Below are 25,684 nucleotides of genomic sequence, written 5' to 3'. Positions count from 1 at the left end.
AACATACCCCTAGACCAAGGAGCCGATGTGACAATTGCACCAATGTATTAGCCTTGTTCTGAACAGTAAGTTCAAACATTTTCCTTTGTCGTATATTCACACCTACGAAATGTATAATTCCTTGGAACTTTCATGCCTTTTGATTCGGCCGCAATGTTGTGCGCCCGGCTAGCTCATCGGTAGAGCGTTGGACTCTCAATCCAACGCTCGTGGATTCGAGTCCAACGTTGAGAGAAATATTGTGCAAATTATTTGATTGGTTCAGACAGATTTTTCAACCAGAAAAAGCGGCTGGTTTCGAATTCTTTTCAAGTATTTGGCATGAGTGTTGCCAAAACATTCCAGGCAAAGACAACATTTTTTGGACGGCAATTTGGATTGCACTAAAAAAAACTATTAAAAGAAGTTAATTGTTTTTGCAAATGATACATGTTGCATAACTCCGTCATTTAAAATATATTTGCACTTTGGGACCAAAAGTAATGCTGAAGGGCTCGACCGGGAATTGACCTCTCGCACCCGAAGCGAGAATCACTAAAAAATTGCATTGCACTAAAAAACAAATCCATTAAATGATCGAAGCAAGGATTTTGGCTCCTGGAACTAAACCGTTTTTACAAATGATACATTTCCTGGTCAGATACGGAAAGATAGGATATGACACAGAAATATGTTTCCATAACCTCGTCATTCAAAATATATGTGCAATTTGCCACCAAAAGTATTGTGGAAGGGCTTGACCGGGATTCGAACCCGGGACCTCTCGCACCCAAAGCGAGAATCATACCCCTAGACCAACGAGCCGATGTGTCAATTGCACCAATGTATTAGCCTTGTTCTGAACAGTAAGTTCAAACATTTTCCTTTGTCGTATATTCAAACCTACGAAAAGTGTAATTCCTTGGAATTTTCATGCCTTTTGATTCGGCCACAATGTTGTGCATCCGGCTAGCTCAGTCGGTAGAGCGTCGGGCTCTTACTCCTACGGTCGTGGGTTCGAGCCCCACGTTGGGCGAAATTTTGTGCAAAATATTTGATTGGATCAGACAGATTTTTTAACCAGAAAAAGTGGCTGTTTTGGAATTCTTTTCAAGTATTTGGCATGACTGTTGCCAAAACATTCCAGGCAAAGACCACATTTTTTGGTCGGCAATTTGGGTTGCACTAAAAAAAACTATTAAAAGAAGTTAATTGTTTAATCCTACGGTCGTGGGTTCGAGCCCCACGTTGGGCGAAATTTTGTGCAAAATATTTGATTGGATCAGACAGATATTTTAACCAGAAAAAGTGGCTGTTTTGGAATTCTTTTCAAGTATTTGGCATGACTGTTGCCAAAACATTCCCGCAAAGACAACATTTTAGGTCGGCGATTTGGAATGCATTGAAAAACAAATCCATTAAATGATCGAAGTAAGGAATTTGACTTCATGAACTTAACCGTTTTTACTAATGATATATTTCCTAGTCAGATACGGAAGGATAGGATGTGACACAGAAATATGTTTCCATAACCCCGCAATTCAAAATATACATGCAATTTGACACCAAATATTTTGTGGAAGGGCGCGTCCGGGATTTGAACCCGGGACCTCTTGCACCCAAAGCGAGTATCATACCCCTAGACCAACGAGCCGATGTGTTAATTGCATCAATGTATTACCCTGGTTCCAGACAGAAACTTCAAACATTTTCAACATTTTGTTCTGAACAGTAAGTTCAAACATTTTACTTTGTCGTATATTCACACCTACGAAAAGTGTAATTCCTTGGAATTTTCATGCCTTTTGATTCGGCCACAATGTTATGCATCCGGCTAGATCAGTCGATTCGAGTCCAACGTTGAGAGGCTAGCTCAGGGGATTTGAGTCCAACGTTGAGAGAAATATTGTGCAAATTATTTGATTGGTTCAGACAGATTTTTCAACCAGAAAAAGCGGCTGGTTTCGAATTCTTTTCAAGTATTTGGCATGACTGTTGCCAAAACATTCCAGGCAAAGACAACATTTTTTGGTCGGCAATTTGGGTTGTACTAAAAAAAACAATTAAAAGAAGTTAATTGTTTTTGCAAATGATACATGTTGCAAAACTCCGTCATTTAAAATATATTTGCACTTTGGGACCAAAAGTAATGCTGAAGGGCTCGACCGGGAATTGACCTCTCGCACCCGAAGCGAGAATCACTAAAAAATTGCATTGCACTAAAAAACAAATCCATTAAATGATCGAAGTAAGGAATTTGACTTCATGAACTTAACCGTTTTTACTAATGATATATTTCCTAGTCAGATACGGAAGGATAGGATGTGACACAGAAATATGTTTCGGTAACCCCGCAATTCAAAATATACATGCAATTTGACACCAAATATTTTGTGGAAGGGCTTGACCGGGATTTGAACCCGGGACCTCTCGCACCCAAAGCGAGAATCATACCCCTAGACCAACGAGCCGATGTGTCAATTGCACCAATGTATTAGCCTTGTTCTGAACAGTAAGTTCAAACATTTTCCTTTGTCGTATATTCAAACCTACGAAAAGTGTAATTCCTTGGAATTTTCATGCCTTTTGATTCGGCCACAATGTTATGCATCCGGCTAGCTCAGTCGGTAGAGCGTCGGGCTCTTACTCCTACGGTCGTGGGTTCGAGCCCCACGTTGGGCGAAATTTTGTGCAAAATATTTGATTGGATCAGACAGATTTTTTAACCAAGAAAAGTGGCTGTTTTGGAATTCTTTTCAAGTATTTGGCATGACTGTTGCCAAAACATTCCAGGCAAAGACAACATTTTAGGTCGGCGATTTGGAATGCATTGAAAAACAAATCCATTAAATGATCGAAGTAAGGAATTTGACTTCATGAACTTAACCGTTTTTACTAATGATATATTTCCTAGTCAGATACGGAAGGATAGGATGTGACACAGAAATATGTTTCGATAACCCCGCAATTCAAAATATACATGCAATTTGACACCAAATATTTTGTGGAAGGGCGCGTCCGGGATTTGAACCCGGGACCTCTCGCACCCAAAGCGAGAATCATACCCCTAGACCAACGAGCCGATGTGTTAATTGCATCAATGTATTACCCTGGTTCTAGACAGAAACTTCAAACATTTTCCTTTGTCGTATATTCACAACTACTAAAAGTGAATTTCTTGAAATGTTCATGCGTTTTGATTCGGCCGCAATGTTGTGCGCCCGGCTAGCTTAGTCGGTAGAGCGTTGGACTTTTAATCCAACGGTCGTGGGTTCGAGCCCCACGTTGGGCGAAATTTTGTGCAAAATGTTTGATTGGATCAGACAGACATTTCAACCAGAAAGAGTGGCTGGTTTGGAATTCTTTTCAAGTATTTGGCATGACTGTTGCCAAAACATTCCAGGCAAAGACAACATTTTTTGGTCGGCGATTTAGATTGCATTAAAAAACAAATCCATTAAATGATCGAAGTAAGGAATTTGACTTCAGAAACTTAACCGTTTTTACAAATGATACATTTACTGGTCAGATACGGAAAGATAGGATATGACACATATAATAATATGTTTCCGTAACCTCGTCATTCAAAATATATGTGCAATTTGCCACCAAAAGTATTGTGGAAGGGCTTTTCCGGGATTTGAACCCTGGACCTCTCGCACCCAAAGCGAGAAACATACCCCTAGACCAAGGAGCCGATGAGACAATTGCACCAATGTATTAGCCTTGTTCTGAACAGTAAGTTCAAACATTTTCCTTTGTCGTATATTCACACCTACGAAATGTATAATTCCTTGCAACTTTCATGCCTTTTGATTCGGCCGCAATGTTGTGCGCCCGGCTAGCTCATCGGTAGAGCGTTGGACTCTCAATCCAACGCTCGGGGATTCGAGTCCAACGTTGAGAGAAATATTGTGCAAATTATTTGATTGGTTCAGACAGATTTTTCAACCAGAAAAAGCGGCTGGTTTCGAATTCTTTTCAAGTATTTGGCATGACTGTTGCCAAAACATTCCAGGCAAAGACAACATTTTTTGGTCGGTAATTTGGGTTGCACTAATAAAAACTATTAAAAGAAGTTAATTGTTTTTGCAAATGATACATGCTGCAAAACTCCGTCATTTAAAATATATTTGCACTTTGGGACCAAAAGTAATGCTGAAGGGCTCGACCGGGAATTGACCTCTCGCACCCGAAGCGAGAATCACAAAAAAATTGCATTGCACTAAAAAACAAATCCATTAAATGATCGAAGCAAGGAATTTGACTCCTGGAACTAAACCGTTTTTACAAATGATACATTTCCTAGTCAGATACGGAAAGATAGGATATGACACAGAAATATGTTTCCATAACCTCGTCATTCAAAATATATGTGCAATTTGCCACCAAATGTATTGTGGAAGGGCTTGACCGGGATTTGAACCCGGGACCTCTCGCACCCAAAGCGAGAATCATACCCCTAGACCAACGAGCCGATGTGTCAATTGCACCAATGTATTAGCCTTGTTCTGAACAGTAAGTTCAAACATTTTCCTTTGTCGTATATTCACACCTACGAAAAGTGTAATTCCTTGGAATTTTCATGCCTTTTGATTCGGCCACAATGTTGTGCGCCCGGCTAGCTCAGTCGGTAGAGCGTCGGGCTCTTACTCCTACGGTCGTGGGTTCGAGCCCCACGTTGGGCGAAATTTTGTGCAAAATATTTGATTGGATCAGACAGATTTTTTAACCAGAAAAAGTGGCTGTTTTGGAATTCTTTTCAAGTATTTGGCATGACTGTTGCCAAAACATTCCAGGTAAAGACAACCTTTTTTTGTCGGCAGTTTGGATTGCACTAAAAAAAACTATTAAATGACCGAAGTAAAGAATTTGACCCCAGGAACTAAACCGTTTTTGCTAATGATATATTTCCTAGTCAGATACGAAAGGATAGGATATGACACAGAAATATGTTTCCGTAACATCTTCATTCAAAATATATTTGCCAAAAGTAATGGTGAAGGGCTCGTCCGGGAATTGAACCCGGGACCTCTCGCACCCGAAGCGAGAATCATACCCCTAGACCAGTGGTTCTCAACCAGTCGGCCATGGCCCACTGGTGGCCATGGAAGCATTTTGATTGGGCCACAGACCAACCAAATATAAAGCTTTATTTATAAATTTACTTTCATTTGTGTCACTACACTCAATTTTACAAGAATAATGGCTTGGGGAGGAAGTGAGAATCAATGTAAATTAATTTAAATTAATCTATTTGCAGTATGAAGTTACTTTAAGTTTTCTGCACCCCGTATGTTTATGGTGTAATAAACTACTTTGTAATTACAATAAAGCCAGATAATAGCAGGATATGCATTGTCCAATTACCCGGTCGTAACTGAAAGTGCTTGATTAAAGAAGGGAAAGTGCTGTTTTATGATTTTTGCATCAAGTTTTTAATCTGTTTGAAATATGTTCTGCAGTTTTTGTTTTAAACCTATTTTATAGTTGTTTTCTTTCTATCATAAAAATTTACTGGGCCACAGAATTTTTATGCAATGAAAGTGGGCCACGAAAGTAAAAAGGTTGAGAACCACTGCCCTAGACCAACGAGCCGATGTGGTAATTGCACCAATGTATTAGCGTTGTTCTAAACAGTAAGTTCAAACATTTTCCTTTGTCGTATATTCACACCTACGAAAAGTGTAATTCCTTGCCATTTTCATGCCTTTTGATTCGGCCGCAATGTTGTGCGCCCGGCTAGCTCAGTCGGTAGAGCGTTGGACTCTCAATCCAACGGTCGTGGGTTTGAGCCCCACGTTGGGAGAAATTTGATGCAAAATATTTGATTGGTTCAGACAGATTTTTCAACCAGAAAAAGCGGCTGGTTTCGAATTCTTTTCAAGTATTTGGCATGACTGTTGCCAAAACATTCCAGGCAAAGACACCATTTTCTGGTCGGCAGTTTGGATTGCACTAAAAAAAACTATTAAAAGAAGTTAATTGTTTTTGCAAATGATACATGTTGCATAACTCCGTCATTTAAAATATATTTGCACTTTGGGACCAAAAGTAATGCTGAAGGGCTCGACCGGGATTTGAACCCGGGACCTCTCGCACCCGAAGCGAGAATCATACCCCTAGACCAACGAGCCGATGTGTCAATTGCCACAATGTATTACCCTGGTTCTAGACAGAAACTTCAAACATTTTCCTTTGTCGTATATTCACAACTACTAAAAGTGAATTTCTTGAAATGTTCATGCGTTTTGATTCGGCCCAATGTTGTGCGCACGGCTAGCTCAGTCGGTAGAGCGTTGGACTTTTAATCCAACGGTCGTGGGTTCGAGCCCCACGTTGGTCGAAATTTTGTGCAAAATATTTCATTGGATGCGACAGATTTTTTAACCAGACAAATTGGCTGGTTGGGCATTCTTTTCAAGTATTTGGCATGACTGTTGCCAAAACATACCAGGCAAAGACAACATTTTTGGTAGGCAATTTGAACTGCACTAAAAAAATCTATTAAAGATCGAAATAAAACATTTGAGCCCTAGAACTTAATTGTTTTTACAAATGATACATTTCCTGGTCAGAGACGGAAGGATAGGATATGACACAGAAATATGTTTCCGTAACCTCGTCATTCAAAATATATGTGCAATTTGCAACCAAATGTATTGTGGAAGGGCTAGTTTGTTTTTACAAATGGTACATTTCCTGGTCAGATACGGAAGGATAGGATGTGACACAGAAATATGTTCCGATAACACCATCATTCAAAATATAATGCACGTTGCCACCAAATGCCTTGTGAAAGAGCTCGTCCGGGATTTGAATCCGGGACCTATCGCACCCTAAGCGAGAATCATACCCCTAGACCAGGGGTTCTTAAACTGGGTGTCGCGTCCCCCTATGGGGGCGTGAAGGGTTCGCAATGGGGGCGCAGTACATTATGGCTGCAAAGTTTTCACTTGCAAACATTTGTAAATGAATACATAGGAACTATGTCGGCGCCGATTTCGAACTTATTGTTGAGAAATTAAAGTATACGTTTCATTACTCTGAAATGGATGTCCAGTTGTACTAATCAAACTTTTTTCCACTGCGGGCCGGGACGTTTAATAATGATTCGCGCGGGCCGCATAGTTTACATGCCCTAGTGCCGTCTTCTCAAACTTAGACCACCAGGCGATTTTTATAAGGGCGTCAAGATATGGTCTTTTTTAAAAAAGCATTTAAAATCTGTTAAATTGTATGGTTAGTCTCATCTTACAACAGGGGTGGGCAACCTTTGTTACTGTGGGACCAAATACAATAGCCAATATTAGATCGCGGGCCGCACCCGTGTATAACACAAGGTGATTTTACTTTGTTGCTTACCAAATATACATAACTACAAGTAAACTTCGCATTTGATTCTCGACACAAAACGCCTGGTCGCAGAAAAATAGCATCGGGCGCATTAATCTGCTCAAAATATATAATATTTGGACTCGTTTGTCAGTACATTTAAAATTCAATCGTCTCTGCTGCCCGCACAACATTTACTCAAGGGCCGCAGGTTGAAATAAGTTTTTACAATTTTTACATTAGTTACTAATTTTTTGGGTTAGTTTTATTGAATTTTAGATGCTAATGCCATACTCCCACGCTAATAGCCTTAACCGTGAGCATTTTTGGAGATATAACGTTTTTGGAGATATTTTTTGGAGATATAACGCCATCTGTTGAAAATTAAGCACTTTTGGGTGTCTCGAGAGGTATCGTTTCAGTAGCTCCACCGAAAGAACAAGTGTACTTAACTACTATGCGTGAAAGCAGTGGCATATAATGACGAAACAATTAGTAAACTTATTACTAATTCTTAACGTTATGGACCATTTTTATTATTATATCGTTATAGTTAGTTCTAGCTATTACTATTAAAGCATGATTGTTCTTTTGTAATCGGAGGTCTTACAGGTTCTTCCAGCCGGGTTAAACACTTGAATTTGAAAAGTCAGTTCGCGGGCCGCACAAAAACCCTCGGAGGGCGGCATGCGGCCCGCGGGCCGCGTGTTTGAGACCCTCTGAGACCCGATGTGTCAACTACATCAATGTATGCCAAAGCATTCCACTTGAAAACAACATTTTGTTTGGGAAGCAATTTGGATTGCATTGGAAAAAATAAATCATTAAAAAGATCGAAGTAAGAAATTTGAGCCCCGGAATTTAATTGTTTTTTTATTGATGCATTTCCTTGTCAGAGACCAAAGGGCACGATATACGACAAATACGTTTCGATAACCCGGTCATTAAAAATATATGTGCACGTTATCACCAAGCGAATCATACCCCTAGACCAGTGGTTCCCAAACTGTGGTACATGTACTACTAGTGGTACGTCAGGGCTTTTCAGGTGGTACGCGAGTAGCTTTCTTTGATACTTAATTCAAGCCACATCAAGAATTGCTGCTCAACTAATCCAACTGATCAGCCCTGTATTTGCAGAACCAATGTCTAGGACGTTTTTAAGGAATTGCTAACATGCTGCATGGTTTCATAAGTTAGATAGTGTCGTCAAGAAGAACTCTTGGTCTACCCATTCAACCAAAATTTCGGTGGTACACAGCGATAGAAAAGGTCGCCAGGTGGTACGCAATCAGCATAAGTTTGAGAACCACTGCCCTAGACCAGCCTTGTTCTAAACAGAAAGTTCGAAATTTTTCTATTATCGTACATTTACACTTACGAAAAGTTTAATTGCTTGGAATGCTCATGCATTTTGATTCGGCCACAATTATGTGCGCCCTGCTAGCTCAGTCGGTAGAGCGTTGGACTCGTAATCCAACGGTCGTTGGTTCGAGCCCCACGTTGGGCGATATTTTGTGCAAAATATTAGATTTGATGAGACAGATTTTTCAAACAGAAATAGTGGCTGGTTGTACATTCTTTCATGTGTTTGGCTTGACTGTAGCCAAAGCATTCCCCTTGGATAAAACATTTTGTTTGGGAGGCAATTTGGGTTGCACAGAAAAAATAAATCATTAAAAGATCGACGTAAAAAACTTTCAGCCCCGGAATTTAATTTTTTTTTCAAATGATACATTTCCATGTCAGAGACGGAAGGGTACGATATGACACAGATATGTTTAGATAACCCTGTCATTCCAAATATATTTGCACTTTGCGACCAAAAGTATTGTAGAAGGGCTCCTCTGGGATTTGAACCCGGGACCTCTCGCACCCTAAGCGAGAATCATACCCCTAAAAACAAACAGCGCTTAAGCGCGAATTTGTTTTTTGACATCGTTTTGGTGCTAAAGTATCACTTTTTGTTGATTCGTTCTGGATTATTATCATTTTTTGATCTGGTTAGTTCTGTATGCAAACTTCAAATGCCATAGGCTACCCGTCCTAAAAAGATTGTTTGGAAATATTCAAATTAAAAAAAAAATGACCAGCAACTTTCCGAATTGTTTAGAAACACCACTAACGGATGTGATAAGTAGCTTGAACCGAAACAGAACGTTTCTAGAACCTTGAACACGCATATCCCGTCACAACATGAATAGTTAACTGTGTAATTTGTCATATTTGGTACTGTTGCGGTTTGCTAATGTCGTGTTGTTTGTCTGGCTATATCTTTCTTGTGATCACTTTTAAATCATTTTTTTACATGTTTTAAAGAGAGTTCTCTATATGCGCTGTCACTGAATTTGCAATTTTCCACGCATAAAAAACGATCCACGTGGTGTCGCTAAAGTGCCCACAAGGCAATTAAAATTTCGACTATAAACCAACGTCGCTGAAATTGTTTTAATTTTTGAAAACTTGATTTTCTCCAAAAAAACATTTTTTTATCACCTTATTAGTTAACAACAACATGTTTTAGTTCAGATGCTTGTACAACTTGTTTATTTTGTTTATTGCTTCTCTGTACATAACAATACATATAGAAGCCAATAGAGGTTGGAAAACAGAGAGTTTATTCCAGATCTTGTCATTTTAATTGTCAAATTAAAACCAAACGATCACAAAAAGCAAACATATATAATGGGTTAAAACTACACCCATTACAAATTCAATGATTTAGATAAAAGTTTTCAAATACATTAATTTCTTGATGTCACTTATTTTGGTTCCTGTTGGGCCTTGAATGTGGTTTCAGTCATTGTGTTTACACCTGCAATAGCACCAGTGATTTTGGCTCTATTGAAGTTGTAGTGCTTCGTCTGATCTAAAAAAATAGTTTAACAATTCAACTTCGTCTCGTCTCAAACAGCCATGTTTTTGTTTCAAAAGACATGAGTATACTAATGTGCACCATTTTGTGCAAAGTAGCAAAAGAATAACACCAAAAACAGACAAACATGTTTTTATGTTAACTATTATTAAAAACCACTTGCCTGAAGTAGTTTCCTTGCCTCTTCCAAGCAGCTCTAAACCGTAAGGGTATTAGGTTGGAATTATGTTTAATTTTTTGATCACGTTAAGAATGTTGCGTTAATTCTGTGATTTGCCCCGCCTACAGGGTGCATAAATATATGTTATTTTACATGTTAAAATAACCTAATTTATTAGCTGGCTAATAATTGAAGAATGTGATTGTTCACCAATGCATCGTAAAATTAAAGCAATAACCTGGCGTCACTTTCGCTCCATCTTCAACAGTAGTTTTATGGAAACTTCCAATGGCCACCTTGGCATCTTGAGAGATCTCTGCAGATTCAAAGTCGTAGTTTATGTCCGCATTCCCCTTCCTGCTGTTATCTGTACACAAGCAAAGTGCAGATCGTACCAGTAGCAAAAACAATTTATTAGCCTAAAAACTAACGAACTATATGTAGGATTTTAACAGCACTTTTGATAACATTTGGTGACATTATTTACCAACACTGCATGTTTTGGAAAGGGAAATGACCAGTGGAAATGTTTTTGTTACTTTATACGTTCGGAAATAAATAGATAGCATTTCGAAAAAATTAAATACACCTCTCCCAAACCAGCAAACCAATTAGTTGCTAGAAAACAAGTATGCTTTTTGGAACACTATATACGGATCTGTTCATAAGTTTAATGGTGAAAATAACGGCCCAAATAGACGTAAAAAGCGACATGCTTTGTTGTTCAAACGTTTCGGCAAATGCTCATGCCATCATCAGTGATATCACTGATCTATTGGGCCGTTATTTTCACCAGTATGCTTTTTGTTTTTAACTTTACACCAGTACCTGCAACCGAAGCAGCAAATTCAAAATCTTTGAAGTGATTGAGGCCAAACTCTACAGCAATTTCCCTGCAGGAATCACGAATTGCATTTTGAAAATCACCAGATCTGATTTGTTCCAACATCATCACCTTCTCCTCATCATCCACATCTAGCTGAAATACCAAACTACCCGGAGCAAAATCATGCGCACTGTAGCCAAATTTGTAAAGGGCAAAACAAACCACTGCTACTGAACCGCCGATCTTCAACAATCGTTTTGGCTCAAGTTTGTCGAAAAGACTGGTTTTCATTTCTTCCCAGTCACCATCGATTTTTAGTGAGAATTTGTTATCAATTACTTTCAGCCTTGCCCTCGCATCAGCAAAGGACCCTTCGGCAACTAGTGTGAACTTGGGGCGGTTTGTCCCACTTTCTTGGGCCACAGTCCCGGGTTGAGGAATGGATAAACTCATTGCAATATGTGCTGAGTTACCCTTTATCTAAAACAACAACAATAAAAGTTTCATTTAGATGCTAACTGTAAGTTACAAAATTAAAAGTTATAGGGGACTGATTAGTTTTACAATGTGGAGAAGAATCAAAATCTTTCTGATATTGTATGGGTTTTGTTAAGATTTTTGCCTTCGAGACCAATTTACCACACAAAGAGTTCCTTTTTGCGATAATACCCATCGGATGTGGAACGTGTGGTTCCCCTTTGGAAACACAAAAGGTAGGGTTGGCCCAACTATGTCGCATTACCGTGACAAACTTTAAAATCGGAGCATTTAAAAAGGCAGGGGCAAAACCAGACAAATAACTTGCGAAAGTAGTTACCTATCAAAACACAGTTTATGAGCAAAAGTTGCTCATTTTTTTGGCAAGGCACCTACCAACTCTCAACTTTTCTTAACTGAATGGTCCCTGTTTTACAAGACACTATTCAAACCTCAGTTTAATGTTTTAGGTGTGCAGTGACAAATGTTTTTTAACTCTACGAATTATCGGTTTCATGAAAATCGTTCGTATTCGTGCATGTATTATAATGATGCGTTACAATACTGTTTGAGGTAGATACCGAATGGCAAAGTTGTCAATTATGACGAAATAAAACTATTCTTTGCATCGCTAATATACGCTAGTTACAAATTTGCTTAACTTAACACCAATCAAAATCAGAATCAATTGTTTGAAAATGTGTTGCAAAAACCAACTATAGGCTACTATTTTAACGTGAACCGGTCTTCACCTGATGGGTTGCTTTTTCATTATTCATCATAAAAGTCACATCTCGGTTTTCAAGGTTTTATCGGTATCTGTTTCCTATGACTTTTTCTTACTGCACGTTGTGATACTTTGTTACTTTTGTTTTGTTTCGTTGTGTGATTATTTTGTCACAAACGTAAATTTAGTTTCAAATTTTATCGTTTCTTGACCGTTTTATCACGGCTTTACATTTTCCCGCTTTAGCTTCACTAAACATACTTCCACATTTTTCTGCTTAGGGCTAGATTTTCGCTGAGCTTTGGATTATTTACGTCACGGTCTGTTTATCACTATGCCGAAACTCGGCTTGGCTGAGCCGAACCTGATCCGAGTTTCTGCATACCGCTAAGCCGACCTTACGATCGGGTAACAGCTGAGCCTCGATTGGCACTAAGCCGCGACTAGAGATAATCCACGTTTCTGCATTCGGCTCTTTATGTTTGGTTAGACTTATAAACTGCGATCTAGAACGCCTCCCAGCATCATTAATTTCCTGTCTGTGGCGCACTGCGATTGGCCACTTTTCTAGCGGCGTATCACGTGGTATTTTCCTCGTGTTTTTTGGGCGCAGTTCTTTCATGGCTTCGGTTTGGTGTACACGCGTTTTTGGTGATGTAGTGTTGTATCGTGTAGAATTGTAAATTGTGGTACTTTCAAGGAGTTAATAATTATAATACACATTGTTTGGTCAGTGGTGAAGTCACCATTGTAAACTTTTCTTACTTACACTACCGGTATATGGATTTCAGTTTTCACAATCTACATGAAATTATAAATAATCTTTAACCACTTACCTTCAACAGCTACGAAACATCAGAATCAAGCAATAACAGCAGAATTCAACAAATTTAAAACCTAAGCTTTGTTCCGTTAGGCTATTTAAGGAAAAATAAGGAAAATACAAAGTGTGAATTGTTCACGTCAAACATACTAAACAATTTATTTGTTTACACATGGTATATCATAATTCAAACATGTTAGTGAAAATTAGTAGTTACAGCCATAATTTCCAGAAATAAAACAGGAGCAAAAATCTGTAGCTTTTTACTCTTTTTGTGCTCAAATTATAACCAAATAATTTTACAGCACTAAATTGCAATATGTTGGCTGTCATTTTGAACGAAACCAAACCAAACACCGTAAAATTTTCTTGAAATGTTTTAATGCTTTGACTCAGATTTTGTATTCCCAAAAGCAGTTTGTTTTGGGTTTGGTTTTGGTTTTGGTTTTGGCTTAGGTTTAGGTTTCGTCGCATAAAAACAAGACAGCTGCAGTATTTTCGTGTTTTAATAGCAAAGCATGCTAAAGGATCTTGTGAAATTTGCCATCTAACGTGTTTTAATAGTAAAGCATGCTAAAGGATTTTGTGAAATTTGCCATCTATAATCAGAAAGATTCCAGTTTTGCGACCGCTTTTGTGGATGTGCCTTTAAATACAAATTTATAATGTCTAACCTTATTATACCTCCTACATTTTGGAATTTTTCCCCATAGTTATCGTGGTGGATGTATACAACATATGCACACTTGCGATGATGTAATTTCATCTTGACATACAGCTTGTGGGAGATGTTTGTCAAACTACGCTAATAATTTTATGTATAGACTGGTAAGTCATGTTGACACTACAAAACGATTTTGCGAAACGTAACTTGTGATAGCAATTATTTTCGAAAATTGATTGAATTTCCATTACCGACAAACACCTTTACTATGCTTTGCGACAGCGTTAAAAAAGGATTCCTGTTGCAACAATAACCAGCTCATGTTGAACGAGTGGTTCCGCTTTGCACAACAAAGGACTAGGTCGTGTCGCAACCATGTCGTCATTCTGTCACGAAGTCCTAATGAGGAACCTATTTAACATACAAGATAGGTGCACACATTACACCCATGGTTCCTAAGCATAAATTATTACTTTAACGAAACGAAACTCATGAACCAATATTACCCCCTTTTAACAGCACTTCCATAACAGAGTCGCCTTTCATGGCCCTATTCAACCGAGACACTGTCTTTTGCAATGCTGTTAGTTAAAATTTCTAATCAACCGTGTAAAGAAATAACAGATCCCAAATTCACATAAAGTCCGGGTGAAGAGCAGTGAAATTAATTCATCGCACGTCAAAACCATGGGACAAGTATTATACGCGTCATAGAACCGAAATCATTTTGATTACTATATTGCTACAAAAAGGACATTGGTAAGATATTGTTCCTTGTTTGACACCAGTGTATTTCACGTAAAAAGATCCCTATTGCGACAACAACCAGCTCATGTGAAACGAGTGATTCCGCTTTGTAAACACAGAAGGTTGTATTACCCTAACTACGTCGCCACTTTGTGATAAAGCCTTATAAGGAAGCACCATGTCGCGACAAAAGCACTTTCCCTTCCGAAACGTGTGAACAACGGCCATTGTCGACTTCCTTTAAAAGTTTAAAGCTTATAACTTTAATAGGAAGAAATTGTAACCGCGTTGTGTTAGGCCATTAACCAAATTCCCTCCCTGACAAAAGTTTTCATAATTATTGCCGTTTTTTTAAACATATTAATATTGCTTTTATCTGACATTGACATGTTGATGGCGCTAAACGGTCTAATGGTTGCAGTGTTTTCCTCTGGCACACCGATTGCGTAAAAACTACGCCGAATCACGCTGATAATTTTTTGTATAGATTGGTATGTCGTGTTAGTGATACATGGTGGTATTTTGTGGTCAACATAGTTGATCTTGAGTCATTCGCATTAGTATTGTTAAAAACGGATTTTTGTATTTCCTGAAATCCTCTGTATTAACGAAACGCATTTGCTCAAAGGGTTGAACAATACTTGTTGATTTTTTGAAATTTTACAGGTCATATGCCTAAATCACAACCAGCCGAATTGGAGATAAATAACCTACATCATCGTAGGACGCAAAAAAAGTGGTACTCAATCAGCACATTATAATTGCCATATTGAAGTTTTGCTAAATGGTGCAACTGATTCCCGCCATTTTGTGGATGCTGTAACGTTGATGCTACAAAATAGCACTTCATGATAGACCCTGCGTCTTCAAAAAAAGAAACAGTGTAAAAGCTGACACACAGTGTAAAAGCTGGCCCGAAACAAGCCCGTTTTTTAAAGAAACCTAAGCCCAAACGCGGCTCGAACCTGGACCGAACCCGGACCGAATCCGGACTGATATGTCATGTTGCTACTGCAATGCAATATTTGTGACAAGTAACTTATAAAATAATAACAAAAGGAAATTAATAAAAAATAACTGATAATAACAAAAGGATTTATCAAATTTCAAAATTATATTGACTGATAAAAACGTTTGCTTTGCTTTGCATCCGCGTTAAAAAAGAGTTCCTGTCCCAACATTAACTCATCTGGAATATGGAAATATGGACAATCTCCGTAATATGAGCCTGTTCAATATACAGTATAGGTGTACACATCACACCCACGGTTCCTAAACGTAATTTAGTTCCCTAACGAAACCAAGGTCCTAAATCAATAGTACCCCTTTTAACAGCACTTCCCCTTTTGACAGAGTCGTTATTCACGGTCCCATTTAACTGAGTCATTGACTGAAACGTACAGTCTTATGCAATGCTGTTCGTTAAAGTTCCTAACCTTCAGTATACAGAAAAAATAGATTCCAAATTGAAATTGATTTAAAGACATAATTTACTGTAAAGTTTAAATATTGGGGTTGGATGAATAATACAAAGCGTTACAATACCAAAACCATTATGATTACCATATTGCCACAAAAGCGACAAGATACTTGTGCCTTGTTCGACACCAGTGTGTTTCACGTAAAACGTTCCCTATTGCGACAACAACCAGCTCATGTGAAACAAGTGATTCCTCTTTGTAAACACAAAAGACTTTGTTACCCCAACTATGTCGTCACGTTGTGACGAAGACTTGTGAGGAAGCACCTTAGGTTGCTAAAAGTGCTTTAGTTCCCGCCCGAAACTCGTGAGCAACGGTCCCCCTTTTAACTGAGCACTGGAACATTTAAAGGACACCGTTTAAACATCATTTTATTGGAAAACAATAATTTTTGGTCAGATCTTTTGTTTTTATGCGTCTGTTGTGGTACATACTGCGTATTATTTCAAAAAAACATTTTTACTATCTTGTTTCAAAAACTATGTTGCACACAATACACTTATTCAATTTTAAAATCTGCAAACTTGACACAGTTTTGTATCTAAAGACCGATGACAACGTCACAAAGGTCATGTTTACAATACAAATAGTGGAAGCAACTTACAAACTGACAGGTAACACTGCTTTATATGCTTCTTCAACAAAAACAAACAAACAAATCTCATAGAGCTCAAAGTATAATCAAAACTCATATTTAGAACATGCTTTTGTAAAAAAAAATATATTCTCCATCTTACGTTTTTCCAAGAATATTTATTCATTTTCCATTACTTTTTATCAGGTCATTTTGCTACAGGTCTATACAAACCGAACAAGAAATGTTAGTTGTAAATCGTTTAAAGCTTAACTGGTATGCAATATTTTGAAAAAAGCTGGTCCCACTTCAAGGGACCAGGCTAATTTGCACTTAAGGCTAATTTGAAACACACTCAATAATATTTGGGTCTACTTAAACTCTGCGTTACAAGAACTGTTTTGCTCATATAAGTCTCAACTAAACTCAACGACTGTTGCGAATGCCCCAGCAATGGGTTGAACAAACACAGGCATTGATTTTTTAACAAAGACCAACCAATGTGAAAAGCTTGGTTCCGCTCTAAATGACAAAGCACAAAGTCAAAAAGTCGTTTGTTCTATTGCCCACTTGTGGCCAAAAAAATTGGTGATTTTTCAAAACCGCTGATGACAAATGATTTAGTAAAGTTCAAACAGTTGTTGACACCACCAAGAAGAAAAAGCAAAAATATTGTTCTGTAGCTGCGCTCAGGCGAAAAAACTTTTGTTATCCCTAAAGAAAAATTAAAGATAAGCATTTGATTACACTGGCCAACACAATTTTTGGTGTCTTTAATGTTAAAACTGATATTGACTAATTTTGGGGTGCTGATTTCAAAAATCGTTACAGTTTTCTTCAATCAGATCAACTTTTTAAGTTATTTACAAAATCAAAATTTATGAAATATTGATTCAATGACTTTAAAATCATGCTTTTATGTGTTTGTTAAAGTTTTGTTACATTATACACATCAATTTCCTACAGTGCAGTCAGTTTCATAGCATGAATATGCATTCTATGCTTATGCTCTGTCTAAAAATGGTTGGTGCAGGCTAGCGGTAACGTTAAACTATATGTGTTTTATGGGGTGAATTTTAGACTAGTAAAGCAAGATGGTAAAACTAAAATTAATAGTGGCTAGGTCATCTATAAGGTGTTGCATGAATTACCAAGATGTTTTATGCTACATTACTGGTGAATACCCATACAACACAACTAAAAAGAAAAAAAAGATCTGTGTCAAATGTGCATATCTTCCACACTTCGATGTGGCTTTAGGGGTTTAGGACAAGCAATGGGCTCCACATACCTAATGTTGACTGGAATATTGCAGTAATGGACAAAAACAGTAGAAAGGGATTGAAATTATTAGAAAGAGTATGCATAACTAAGTTATTAAGCGGTCTGAAAAATTCGGTACGAAAATGAGTATAAAGCTACACTTCCCTTAAATTCTTAAAACGTAGGGGATATAAATGATGACAATTAAGCTGAAAGGTTCCAACAGGATATCAGTAAAACGAAACATGTCAGGGAAGAGGGAATAATGTGGTTCTGGCTAACTGCTGTTGGTCAATTAAACGGGACGATATTGCTGCCACTCAGTTCCGAAAGTTACCAAAGTACATGTGTAGGCCTATACCTGATAACTTACAACTTTGAAACATTTTGTTGTGTTGCATTTGGTTTGTTAGGAGTGTCCACCTGTTACATTTAAAATTAAATTTTAAATTTTGTTCTTGCAATAACGTTAATTCCAAATAAAATACTCAAAACAAGTTTCACTATAGTGTACAAATATAGATTGTTTTTCAAACGTGGATGTACCATAACAGGAAAACTAGACGTGATACAGATAAACCGATTGCATTTTTGAAATCAGGGCACCAGAATTAGTCAAAATCAGTTGAAACATTACAGACACCAGTAAAAAAATATTTTTTTGTTGCCCAGTGTTATTCTTAAACTTTAAACGAAGAAATTGTGATACAAATGTGACCGCGTTGTGTTAGGCCATTAACCAAATTCCCTCCTTGACAAAAGTATTGCCTTTTTTTAAAAAAAGTATTGCCTTTTTTTAAACATATTGGTTTAATCTGACATCAATGTGTAGACGGGGCTTTATGGTTTAATGGTTGCAGTGATTTCTTCCATTGGCACACCGATTGAGTAGAAACTACGCTGCGTGTTGATCCGTGGTCTGCATGTCGCAAATTTGTTTTGATCCGTGGTCTGCATGTCGCAAATTTGTTTTGTTTTTACGAACATTTTGTATCATAAACTATATTTTTGTTGGCCGTGAAAATTGCTGACATTTGCCAAATGTTTTGCTAAATCATGCAACTAATTCTCGACATTTTGTTGGTGTTTTAACGTTAATATCTTTGAAAAACTCGTCATATTAGTGATGTTCCTTGTTAGTATAACTCCTTGCAAAATACGAAAATAATTTCACAATTGCCACTGTACTCACATATACACACATTATGCAATAATACAAACAATAACAACCTCTAATTACATGTTTGGTCCGAATTACTGGAAAAGAAAAATTTAATGGTACATTGCTTTAACAATACAATTAACAACTGTGACGTTGCATCTACATTACAACTCTTAAGCAAAGTAAAACTGAAGAAACTTTCGGCACATTTTGAAAGCTGTCATGCTAAACCAATTTGACTTTTAGTTTCGTAGGCCAGCATTTTTGCAAACCCAATAATTGCTAAAAAAATAACATTGACCATGTTGTTCAATATTTTCCATGTCATTTTGACACTACTGAGTTGCACCAACTGATTACCAATTCAAAGGTTTTGTTTGTGGTTTTGAGATCAGTAATGGGACATTGGTCAGCAAGTTTTGTATCAACATAGGAAGCCCTTCCAGGTTGATTACAGGCGAATCTCACAATGTACAATTTTGCAACTCTGTGGCAAACTCGGAAATAGGAGCTATTCAACAGACGAGAAAGCACTATAGCACAGTTATATACACGTTAGTTCCCTACCGGCACAATACTTATAAGCATTGACTCGCTTTTTGTGTTTCAGCTTTTAAAACACAAAAACTTGTATTACCCCAACTATTACGTTACGCCATATAAGGTCTTATAAAGGAAGAACCGTAGCTCACTAAAAGCGCTTTAGTTACCTTCCGAAACTTGTGAGCAACGGTTCCTTGTTAACAGTGCAATAGAAAATTGTCAAATTCCTTTTTTTCTAGAACTGGGCTCTTTGCGGTAGAAGTCTTTCTACAATCATAGGTAATATGAGATCTTGCGACTAAATAAGCAACAATTAAACAGATAACGATGCTTTGTTTTATTTTTAAGTAAAAACAAAACAGAGGCAATTGTTCGCGCACTACATTTGGATTGTTTTAGTCTTGTTTGAGACGGAACAAATTGCCGTTAAAACATTCCCATGCACAGTGACCATACAGAAGTAAACTAAATTCATTCTGCGTGTCGTCATGGAAATACTTTGAAAGGAATAAACTAACTAATGGACGGCGAGTACTCGAAAAAGTTGCGAAGGGACCGTTAAGATAAATAATAAATGTTAACATCTTTCTGCCACTAATGTAAAACTTAGGCGGCTTGTCCGATTTATTGGCCACATCACTGTTTAATGAGATGGCTTTGCACACTCATTACAAAGGTTTGTTTAACTTGGTTACTGATTTACCTTTTTGTCAATCCCAGTAAACAAAATGCATTTGGGCGTAAAACAAACCATACAGCAAAAAAGTACAAAATCGTTGTCGCGGACGCACCAAGAAAGGACAAAATGACGCAAAACTGAAACCATTCTGATTATTATTACAACAAAAGCCACTTCGGTTTAGGTAATATAGAAGGCAGTGATAATTTGAAACGGGCATTCATCATGTTTTACTAAAAACAGGCCAAAAAATCAAAAGAACAATCAATCCGCTTCACCAAAAATCTCAAGCGCCTGCTAACAGTGACCTACATACCAGCTAGAAAAACAATGTTTCACGCCATAAGTTTCACATCTTTTTTAAAAATTTCATTCTCTTTTTCGGTTGTTTGATAATTTTGTTTCCTTTAACGTTTTTCTCACGTCGCATACCGTTTTGTCACCGATGTACGTAACACACGCACACACAAGATGATGTTAATTAATATTGAAACACAGATTGCGGAAGAACTACGCCGAATTACGTTGACAATTTTATGTTTAGATAGGTATGTCATGTTGGTAATGCAATGTGTTATTTTACGACGGTGATTAGAAGGATGTTTACAAATTGTGGCCATAGCTTGGTAACATTTCGCATTAGTTATAATGAAAACGGATTTATTTATTTCCTCATGTCCTGAATCCCAGGAAGTAATGTGTCAGTATATGCTTCGCTTTATTTTACACTTACAGCAACGATACAGTGCCTGTAGCAACAATAACCTGCTCATGTTGAATGAGTGGTGCCGCTTTGCACAACAAAGGACTAGGTCGTGTCGCAACCATATCGTCATTCTGTAACAAATTCCTTAATAGGAGCATACAAGATAGGTGGACACATTACACCCATGGTTCAACGTATTTAGTTCTCTGTCTAAACAAACCTTAAGAACCAATAGTTCTCTTTTTAACAGCAGTCCTTCTTACAACAAAGTTACACTTTAAACACTCATTCAACCGATGCAATGTAAAAACAAAAAATCTTACCCAATTCCCTAAGTTAAAATTCTAAACTATTTAAAGAAACAATGATCGAAAATTAACAGGAACACTAGTGACGAATCTAATAAGTTGTCTGATTCAAAACAAAAAGAGTGTGTATACGTACTGCATACATTTTACTGTAGTTGCTTCCAGGCTGATTCCAGGCTAATCTCACATTGTAGAGATTTCCTGTTTATTCTATGGGTTGATTGCACCGATTTAGTGAATTAGTAGGGGACAATAGGTCATAGGGCAATGTTATGCGTCACATCAAAACACGGGTAAACAAAAGTTTGCTCGCGTAGTTTCGTACCAACAAACCACTGTCAACCAACGCCCTTTTGTTTGCAACGCAAATATTATAAACAGGGTTCAGCGTTACCTACTTTTATGTTGTTACGTACTCAAAGTGACATGTTTAGTCTTCGTACAATAACTTAAAGCCAAACAAAGCGATGTCTGTAGTTATCCCAACGATGTCTCTTTGGCAAATTTGGAAATTGGAGCTACTCAACTGACGAAGAAGAACTACAGCACAGCAATACACGTTAGTTCCCTTCCGACACAATACTTATGAGCAATAATATGTTGTTGTTTTTACAAAACACTGCAATCGGTAACTACCTTCAAACCAATTTAATCTATCGCAATAATTTAAGTTTTCAGCCCTATACTAACTGACCAAGAATTGTTTCCACTCACGTAAGTTTTTTCCACCTCAACTGAACCTAGCAACTGTTGCAAATGCCCCAGCCTTTGTTTCATAGCCACAGGCAGTTTTATTTGTGAATTGTTCAGCCCTTCTGCTTTAGAAGATGGTTCCGCTTTAAGTAACCCAGTCAAACACGATTCGGTACATTTACTGCCCACTTGTGGCTAAAACGTGTTTTTTTTAAGCGGGCTATTGGCAAATGGCTAAAGTTGCAGTTCACAGTGCTAATAAGAACAACAAAAACAGTGTTCTGTTGCCACAGACAGGCTTCGTGTTCACTGCCTAAAGATCGCAGGAGTTAATTTGAAATTTTAAAAGTAGTTTTAAGCCTTTTATATAGGTTGAAATTATGACACAAATGTGGACGGGTGGTGTTTGATCATAAAGCACGTGCAAAAACATTTTTTACAAAATCCTAAAAGACGTCAATTTTGGTTTGACCTCTTAGTTTGTTTATTGCAGAGATGTTCGTATACGGTCGCCTACTTTTTATTGTTTGTTGATGTATTTGATATTACAATATCCTTTAACTTGTCGTTTGTACGATATCTTAAGCCACAACAGGCACAAGTATCTAATTGACGCTAAATAGTCCCTTGTTCGCAGTGCTTTTCTGTTTTTTTCAAGGTAATGGGATTTAACCCTGTTTCGTCCGGTTCTTCTGTGAGCAAGATAATAACTATTCATCAGAAAAGAATAACTTCTGCGCTTATCTAAGTCATAAAATGTTTTATGGGATTTCACGAAAAAATCAGATGAACTATCTTATTTCAAATTAAAAAAATGTTTTTTCAAATTAACAGCAGCTTTATTTTTTGGAAGATGCAAAAACTAAGCAAAAAATATTTTTAATGCTGTAAGTGTCATATATTTACTAAATGCATCTTTTTTTACCCTCTACATTAGTTTGATAATACTTTTTACAGCATTACTTTATAGAAACCGAACCATGCAATAATTAATTCTTGTCGTTTTGCGAAAACCCACCTATACATGAAAGAAGCGCATCATAAATTCAGCGCACAATATGCAGTAAAAAGGGATAGGGTTGATTGTTCGTCAAGTAAATATAAAATAAGAGACTTTATTTATAGTGTACTGGAGTTTATCTAACAGACAATCGTTTTTTCAAAAAGGAATACATTTAGTAAGTCTGGAACACAAAAAATAGAGTCTAACAGACAATCGCGGAGCGATGTGTGTAAGTAAGTTGCCATAAGTTCGTGCGCTGCAGGCTTATATAAATTTTAAAATTAATTTCGTTGTTCTCTTTTAATAACTTTTTGTGTTCCAGACATACTAAATGTATTCCAACGTTAAAACAATGTGTGAGGACTTAAAAACTTGTCGCATCAAAAATGATTCTGGAAGAATAGTTGAAAACGATCGTTGTAAGTCTGCTGATATATTCTACAAATTAGTCAAGCTTTACGCAGCAAATGTACAAGAAGACGCCTACCAATACAAATGCAGTCTATGATTGCTGGTGGCATCCAAAATAGGATTAGAATATCCGTTGCCAAGTTAGTATGCAGTGTTTTTGGGGAAATCCTAGCTACAGCAAGCCAATGCGGTTGAGTTAAATTCCAATTTGGTCACTTATGACGCCTATAGAGGACCTAATAAACACCATGAGACACAATTCGTCAAAGAAACTGAGTACATTTTTTTAAGTTAATTCCTTTTCTGAGCCCAAAGAAAGAGAGAAAATACTTTTGTGCGCTCCGTAGCCGAAGAAATTTCCGGTCAGTTTATTAACGTTATGAAAAACGTTTCAAACATTTGTGTTAAAATTGTGTACGGCGAAGATAACCCAGTTCCCATGTTTTCACCCTGTGCTCTCGATTCAGTTGCTAAAGGTGAAGCAACAGTTGCTGAATTTTAATATATTAAGTCACAATGGTCACAAGTAAAGAAGGGAAAAAATTGATAGCTTTTTACTCAGTTTTATCATGACACATATTTATATAACTTCACAGCCCTAAATTGAAAAAAATTAGTTGTATTTTTGAATTAAACCGAACGTCTTCAGCACGCGCAATATCACCGTAATTTTTTATGAAATATTTTTAATGCTTTAACCCAGATTTTAGGTTTCAGTTAAAGTTTGTGTCAAACTATCTACATTTTGTCAACCTTAAAAACGCAATGGTTGCCATATAAGTTTATGCCTTGTTTTTAAAATAATGAGCACTTATCCTTTTTGTCAAAAAGCAAGTTCAACATGATCAATTTTCACACAAATAATGGTTGCTTTAAGCCTGCTCATGGCATCAGCAAAGAACCTCTCTGGAAAAACCGACCCATTCTTCCATCCTTCGGACACATCACTATGGTTTGGGAATGGATACACTCATTACAATTGTATTGTTAACTGTTTTTGTCAAAAACGTTCCTAACGCACCGCGAAAGCAGTCGCGAACGTTTCTGATTATAATATCAGCAAAATAGCGACATTGCTGATATTATAACACCTTAGATGGCATTGATAATTTCACAAGACCCTTACTGCTAAAGCACGTTTTTCTGATAAAACGACCAGAAAAAAGCCAGCAATCAATCCAGTTGTAGCACAAACTGTAGGCGCCTGTTAAAGAAATGCCCACACACAAATTCGCTAGTAAATACAATGTCTAACTATATTATACCACCTACATTTTGGAATTTTCTCCTATAGTTAACATGGCGGATGTACGTAACATATGCACACTTGTGATGATGTCATTTTATTTTGACATACAGGTTGAGGGAGAGTTTTGTCATATTTTTGTATAGACTGGTACGTCATATTGATAGAGCAATGTGATTTTGCGAAACGTAACTTACGATAACAATTATTTTCGATAACGGTTTGATTGAATTTCTAAATCCATTTACTAATAAACACGTTTGCAATGCATTGCAACAGCGTTACAAAAAAGTTCTTGTCGCAACAACAACCAGCTCATGTGGAACGGGTGGTTCCGCTTTACGCAACCAAGGACTAGGTCGTGTCGTAACCATGTCGTCATTCTGTTACAAACTCCGATAATAAAAGCCTTTGTAACTTACAAGATAGGTGCACACATTACACCCATGGCTCCTAAACGTAATTCAGTTCTCTAGAGAAACAAAACTCATGAACCAATAGTACCCCTTTTTAACAGCACTTCCCCTTATAACAGAGTCGACATTCAACCGAGCCAATGATATAACCGTACAGTCTTATGCAATGGCTGTTAGTTAAAATTCCTAAACTATTATGCAAAGGTACAATAGATCCCAAATGCAAATAAAGCCTGTGCGAAAAGCAGCGAAATATAATTTACTGTACGTCACAAATATTTAATAAAGTCTGCGTATAAATGAGCTGGACAAGCATTGTGCTGTAAGCGTCGTAGAACCAAAGTCATTTTGATTATAACAATGCCACATATACGACATTGGTAAGATACTTGTGCCTTCGTGATACCTATTGCGACAACAACCAGTTCATGTGAAACGAGCGATTTGGCTTTGCAAACACAAAAGACTTTATTACCCCAACTACGTCGACTCTTTGTGATGAAGCCTTATAAGGAAGCACCACAGCTCGCTAAAAGCGCTTTGGTTCCCTTTCGAAACTTGTGAGCAACGGGTACCGTTTTTAACT

General features: G+C 37.4%; 9 non-coding genes across 9 annotated transcripts; 5 read left to right on the top strand and 4 right to left on the bottom strand.

The window, feature by feature from the left end:
- Nucleotides 1-732: 732 nt before the first annotated feature.
- On the bottom strand, nucleotides 733-804 carry Trnap-ugg (transfer RNA proline (anticodon UGG)). Its single transcript has one exon. It is a non-coding gene; the product is annotated as a tRNA-Pro (tRNA).
- A 757-nt stretch (nucleotides 805-1,561) lies between these two features.
- On the bottom strand, nucleotides 1,562-1,633 carry Trnap-ugg (transfer RNA proline (anticodon UGG)). The gene has a single exon. It is a non-coding gene; the product is annotated as a tRNA-Pro (tRNA).
- Nucleotides 1,634-2,989: 1,356 nt separating this feature from the next.
- Nucleotides 2,990-3,061, bottom strand: Trnap-ugg (transfer RNA proline (anticodon UGG)). The gene has a single exon. It is a non-coding gene; the product is annotated as a tRNA-Pro (tRNA).
- Nucleotides 3,062-3,198: 137 nt separating this feature from the next.
- Nucleotides 3,199-3,271, top strand: Trnak-uuu (transfer RNA lysine (anticodon UUU)). The gene has a single exon. It is a non-coding gene; the product is annotated as a tRNA-Lys (tRNA).
- Nucleotides 3,272-4,594: 1,323 nt separating this feature from the next.
- Trnak-cuu (transfer RNA lysine (anticodon CUU)) lies at nucleotides 4,595-4,667 on the top strand. Its single transcript has one exon. It is a non-coding gene; the product is annotated as a tRNA-Lys (tRNA).
- A 1,048-nt stretch (nucleotides 4,668-5,715) lies between these two features.
- Trnae-cuc (transfer RNA glutamic acid (anticodon CUC)) lies at nucleotides 5,716-5,788 on the top strand. The gene has a single exon. It is a non-coding gene; the product is annotated as a tRNA-Glu (tRNA).
- A 256-nt stretch (nucleotides 5,789-6,044) lies between these two features.
- Nucleotides 6,045-6,116, bottom strand: Trnap-cgg (transfer RNA proline (anticodon CGG)). Its single transcript has one exon. It is a non-coding gene; the product is annotated as a tRNA-Pro (tRNA).
- A 136-nt stretch (nucleotides 6,117-6,252) lies between these two features.
- On the top strand, nucleotides 6,253-6,325 carry Trnak-uuu (transfer RNA lysine (anticodon UUU)). The gene has a single exon. It is a non-coding gene; the product is annotated as a tRNA-Lys (tRNA).
- Nucleotides 6,326-8,751: 2,426 nt separating this feature from the next.
- Trnat-cgu (transfer RNA threonine (anticodon CGU)) lies at nucleotides 8,752-8,824 on the top strand. The gene has a single exon. It is a non-coding gene; the product is annotated as a tRNA-Thr (tRNA).
- The last annotated feature ends 16,860 nt before the right edge of the window (nucleotides 8,825-25,684 follow it).

Source organism: Phallusia mammillata, chromosome 4 (assembly GCF_965637545.1).
Source record: "Phallusia mammillata chromosome 4, kaPhaMamm4.hap1.1, whole genome shotgun sequence".
NCBI classification, from domain to species: Eukaryota; Metazoa; Chordata; class Ascidiacea; order Phlebobranchia; family Ascidiidae; genus Phallusia; species Phallusia mammillata.
The sequence above is the reverse complement of the archived record's forward strand: the minus strand, read 5'-3'. Positions and strand labels throughout refer to the sequence as shown.